The sequence below is a fragment of the Lipotes vexillifer genome, unplaced genomic scaffold (genome assembly GCF_000442215.2).
Source record: "Lipotes vexillifer unplaced genomic scaffold, Lipotes_vexillifer_v1.1 scaffold1195, whole genome shotgun sequence".
Taxonomy (NCBI): domain Eukaryota; kingdom Metazoa; phylum Chordata; class Mammalia; order Artiodactyla; family Lipotidae; genus Lipotes; species Lipotes vexillifer.
In genome coordinates, this window is record NW_006774543.1 from 84,932 (window position 1) to 91,194 (window position 6,263).

The window sequence follows — 6,263 nt, forward strand, 5'->3', positions numbered from 1 at the left end:
GGAGAATTACATTTTATCTTTTGCTTTTCATGTGAACAGTGATTCACCCATCAGATACTCAGAAGGAAGCTGTATTTTGTATGGCTCTTAGATTAGTTGATATAGTCTGTGAGTTGATATCAATTTCCTTGTTTGTTGAAATTGACTGGACAAAGAGAGATCTCTGTTTAATGATGCAAAATGCTACCTAAGTCTTTTTTATATTTATGAACATATAATTTTGGTTGAGTTCATGAATAAAGAAATTGTAATTATATTTGGGTTTTTTTTTTAAACTTTTGAAGTGAAGGTCTTAGCATTCATAAAATTTTCAAAGGACTCCTATAGCAATCATTTTTACAGCAGGAAACAGATGGCATAAACAAATTGAGATAATTTGAGGAAATCTAAATAGGGGACTATTTATAAGGAAATCATGCTGAATAACACAGTATCCTTGGGCTTGTACCACTCAGGACAGGAACCTCCAAGGCCTGAAGTGGCAAGTAACTGGAAGAAGAGGCACAGAGGCTTGTGCAGACAGGGCTGTCTGACATAAACTCTGATCTTCAGTTGAGAGATGATGCCATCCCATGGTGATCTCGCCTCCTCCCCCATGGGTGAGCGTCAGAGGATAAATATCCCGATCTCATTCTCATTTTACTTTCTGTTTTCCTATTCAGACCCTAACTGGTGGAGCCCAGGAATCCAGTGGACAAAGAAACCTGTGATGTAGGCCATACAGAGCAATCTCTAAGGGCATTGAGAAAAATAGAGAAGGCTAGGAAAGGGATCTAGAGATTATATATTATATATACTATAAATATATATATATAGTATATCAGTAATACACTGTATATATTTAGCTCAGTTCCACCAATAAAGCATGTTTAAGTCTTGCCCTGTTAACTCTTCTTCCTGCAAAGTTGAAATATGTCTACTTGTAATTTTCACACATTTGTTCAAATCCTTATTCTTAATTCTTCAGGGCATGATTTGATATCCCTTAAGTATTTGAATACTTTTATCATTTTCCTTCTAATTCATTTCTAACCCGCTTTTAACTCTTCCAGTCTTCTCAAGAAGATTTACCTGGTGGTTTAGATTCTAAAGTTAATAAGATTGGTGGAAATGAGCATAGTTAAAATAAAATTACATTTGAAACCCTTTAAATCATCCAAATAACATGTACACATTGTTAGTGCATGCAATATCACATTGGAGAACCATGACAGAAGCAACAAAGAAAAAGTTTAATGTAGCTGTCTGGGAAAACAAACCATTTTATCTTATATATAACTAACAAATCCATAGTGGTGAATGAGGAACAAGTGAAAAATTCTAAAGTGTTTCCTAATTGCCTGTAGGTTCATACTATTCTGTTTAATATCAAGCTTCTTTAGCTTAATACATTTGTGTTTGTTTCTTCTTGCAACGATTAAATGAATGAGTGAAGTCGCGTCTTTGGGAAGGTGAATTAACACATAAGTTAAATATGTACGTGTTATATTTCTACCATATATGGTTTCTACTCTCCTCTCAAGTCTTCTTCCTGGAACTCTATTTCATCTTTTACAAGATATTTATACTTGGACATGATACCTCAGTTGTGAACTCTCTGTACAATATAGTGGGAGTAATATTTCCTTAAACTTAAAACAATAATGCACTTAATACTACTGACAATTACATTATCATCATATTGGTTAAATTATATTGAACTAAAATCTCTAATAAATGTTTTTAAACAGGAGTTTCTATTTAATTAGGAATTGATAAACTGATTGCTTGTGCAATTTATAACCAGAATGCACACAAGTAGATCAGTCCTTAATAAATTTTATTTTTTTGAAGTCATCTAACCTATTGAAGTCAAATGGAAAGAAATGAGAAACATAAATAAGTCTTCAAGAACTGGATGAATGAACATCTCAGTGGAATATTGTAGAAGGGACTCCTTCATTATATATATGTTTGGAATTAATAACCACAAAGGTCTTTTAATTCAACACCTTCAACAAATATTCATTGAGTAACTATTATGTGACAAGTACCATAAGACAAAGTCATAATTAATAAGTAATTAATTATTGCATTAATAAGTAATTAATTAATGCATGCATAATTAATAAGTAATGCATAATTAATAAGTAATTAATAAGTAATCCTAGCCTCAAAGATTGCACAGTTTAGTAGATCAACGACATTTATGCCAGAGTTAGAGGTTGTATTTTGAAAAGATAAAGATGGTGAGGAAGAATAGGTGTAGTTAGTCTTTCCTGGGGATGGAGTTAAGGTGTGTGTATGGTAGAAATTCTTCATAAAAGATATAACACTTAGGAATCTTGAAGAATGCAAGAAAGGAGTGGGGGTCTTGGAGAAGATACTCCAGGCATAAGGAGTAGCATTAGTGAAAGTTCAGAAATATGAAACTAATATGCCCAACACTCACACAGAGGTCATAGAAGTGTAGAGAAGACAGGGATACAACAAGAGAGAGAGAAGTAAGAACAACATCATCAAAGACTTACATCTTATATTTCATCCTATAAACTTTGGGAGCCAATAAAACACTTTAAATAAGGCTGCACATGAACAGATTTTTATTTTGGAAAGCATCTCTGTCAATCACATGGAGGTTACAGTAGAAACCAAAGCTTGGACAGTAGTTAGGTAAGTATTGCATCAGTCCTAATGTGTTTTAATGAGGTTTTGAATTAAAGTGGTAGTGGTGAGGACAGAAAGATGGGGCAAATATGAGAAGCATTAATGAGTCAGTAGAATTTAAAGTTTTGATAGGGAAAACGTCAGCATACTTCATATCTGGCTTGTTGAACGAGGTGGATTGAGTTGGATTTACCATAATAAGGATTAAAGAATGAGCAGATTTACACATGAAATATATAATTTTCAAAATCAACTAGGCAGTTGGATATATGATTCTGGAAACTATGAAAAATGTATAGATTGAATAAATAGATTAGAGGGTCAAATCCCCCCCAGAATGATTTATGGTTTACTTATTTATGATTTACGGTTTCAGGTATATTTTATACTATGAGGAAAGAAGAGGCCCAAGGTCAAAACCTTTGGGGATATCAAAATTGAAAATTTTTTTAAGTGGAAAGAAGTTACCAAAAACCAGTGTGGAGGAAAAGAGAGTTATCAGTATTATCAGGCGTCATAGTTTGATAAAGTAAGATGAGGTCATTGAACAACTCACTGAACTTGGTGATTAGGTGTCCTTGGTAAACTTTGCCAGAGAGATGTCATTGGAGAATTGTGGTAGAAGTTCCACAGCACACTGAAAAGTGATTGTGGGCTGGGAAGAGGGGATATAGTCAGAAGTGTAGGCTGTTGTATAGTCATAATTGTGGATTGTTTTTTCAGGAGCTTTGCTTTGAACAGAGGAAAGGATCACAGAGTGGAGGAGTCTGGGTGCTGTGCACCAAGAAGAGAGGTGAGGCTCCAGTAAGGGGCAAAAAGTTGCAAACACAGGAAAGGAACTATTTTCACATGAGACAGTGCAAGGTCAGATAATGAGCTCAGGAGGAGGAATGAGCCTTCCAAGAGGAGGCGATACTTTTGAGAATGGGAGAAATAAGGGAGAGTAGATTCAGGTTTAGGTAAATTTGTAGGTAGGGATATTAGAAAGTTAACTTCTAATAGTCAGATTGTCCTCTGCTAGGTTTTGGAGGTTGAGTATGGTTGGAAAATTATTTTAGGAACAGGAAGAGTTGACCAATAAGTTAGAAAAGGGTTTCTGGGGACCTCTGAGTTGTTATGGGCTGAATTGTGTTCCCCCCCAAAATATTGTTGAAGTCTGAACCACAGGTGCCAATGTGATTTGATTTGGACATAGGGTCTTTATAGAGGTGATTCAGTTAAAATGAGGTCATTAAAGTGGGTTCTAGTATATCTACTAAATGCTCTGTTGCTTTTTTAGTTGTAGGATTTTCAAAGTGTAACAATGTCTCATTTTCTGTGGATGACATGGCAGCTGAAAAATAGCTGCAGATGTTTTGCTACTACTTCCATTGAGAGGTTGAATCCAATTTCCTTTCCTCTGAATTTGGTCTGGTCTCAGTTACTTAACTCTATTGATATAATGCGGCAAAACTAACCCTCTGAAGCTTTTGGGGTAGTGATAAGCAGCCTTGCAGCTTCTGTCCAGGACTCTTGAGGGACTCACTCTCTGAATCTAATTACCATGTTTTAAGAAGTCCTGAGGAGGGTCCATGTGCAAAGAAACCAAGGTCCCTCAGCAGTTCCAGTTGAGTTCACAGTCTATAGCCAGCCTCAACTTGCTACCAAGTGAGTGAGCCTCTGGCCCCAGCTGGTTGGGGCCGCATAGAGCAGAGGTGAGTTGTTCGGGCCGCTTCCTGCTTGAACTGCAGATACATGAACAAAATAAATCATTGTTCGTTTTCTAAGTCACAAAGCGTTGGATTGTTTTATTTTTTTGGAGCAATGGATAATTGGAACAGAGAGAATATCCCATTATGGCCCACAGCACAGGACTGCTAAATACTTTATTAATATGGCAGGTGCCATAAATGTTTTTAGGGTTTATTTCCTACTCTCTTGTTCACGTGTGACTTACTGTCATGTCCAGAATACTGGACAGTTTCTGCTGACATCTCTAAATAATATGATGTCATCAGTATAATGGGCCAGTGTGGTGTTATAAAGAATGTCACATGGCCCAACTAGGGAAGTATAGTACCTTCTGTGAGAGGAAAGAGATCCTTAATTAAAAATATGTGGGACCTTGCAAATATTTTCTGGCAGAAAACAGGAGAACATGTCTTGGAACAGATTTAGGGGTATGCAAACAGGGAGGACAGAATATAAAAGTGGATACAAGGAACTTTTGTACTATAAAGCCACTTTCTCACACCTCATGATTTAATTTTCTGTCACTGATACCTGGAGCTGGTCCTAATACAGTGCTGGGATCATTTCTTGAGGCTTGGGTAGAACAATGGCCCATAACAATGATGTAGAGATGCTGAAATATAAAATCATACATAGTAAAATAAATTATTTTCAAATAAGCTAAAATAAGACAAAAATAAATAAATCATCATTAATGGATTATTCTTGAAACTGATGGAGTTGGGTATATGGACACTTAATTTCCTCCTTCTTTTGAATATTACTTTCTATTTCCTTTATCTGCAATATGAGAATAAGATGATTTTTATTCTGCTGCAATTTTCAAAAGAGATGATCCCTTTGATTTTGCAGAATATTTCACTCAATATCTGTTTCACTCTACAAAGCAGTGAAGAAAACGTGTTAATATTCTGTAGGCTTTAAATTTGTTCATGAGAAAATGATAGGTATTTCAGTGCAGTCACATTTTTGTCTCATTTCCTATCATATCTGGATGTGGATTTAACAACACTAAAATTATTCTGTATTCAAATTATTCAGTCCATGATGATTAGATTCTCATTTTCATGTATTACTCCTGCATATTAAAAATATGCATTAAGTTGAAAGACACAGAACTGGAAATTAGAAGAGGAAAAGGAAAGGAGAAATCAGAAACATAGAAAACATCCAGAAATAAAGTCTTTATTTAGTTAAGCATTGAAAGTATTCATTCATTCATTCTATCATTCATTCATACAATTATACTTTTCTTCGATAAATTCTTATTACATATCTACCAGACTCTGAGGATTGATACATGAACAAGATCTAAATGTTCCCTGCTTCCATAAAGCTATAGTCTAGAAGAAAGAAATATATTAAAAGGTTACAAAATAAATTATTTAATTAAAACTGTGAATAATCTTATAAGAAGTGCAAGAGCCTTCTAAACAGCCTTCCTACTTCTGCAGTTGCCTTCCAACAGCTCCTATAGTCTTCTCACAACATAGCATAAATGAGTGCTCCTTCAAAGACATAAGTCATTCCTCTGCTCAGAATCTTCCAATGGGTTTCTATCTCACAGAAAAATACTTTTTTGATTACTTGTTGCAGAGTAACAAACCACCCCAAAACTTAAAGGCTTAAAATAACAATTGATTATCTCATGTTTGGGATTAACTGTGTTCAGAAGGGTGGTTCTTGAGGTCTTTCCTGTGGTTGCAGTCAAATGCAGTAGGGCTAAATTCATATAAGATTTCATGGAACTGGACACCTAGGGTAACTTCTTCACTCACAGGTATTAGTTATATCATCAGTTTTTTTTTTTTTTTTTTTTTTTTTTGCAGTATGCGGGCCTCTCACTGTCGTGGCCTCTCCCATTGCAGAGCACAGGCTCCGGAGGC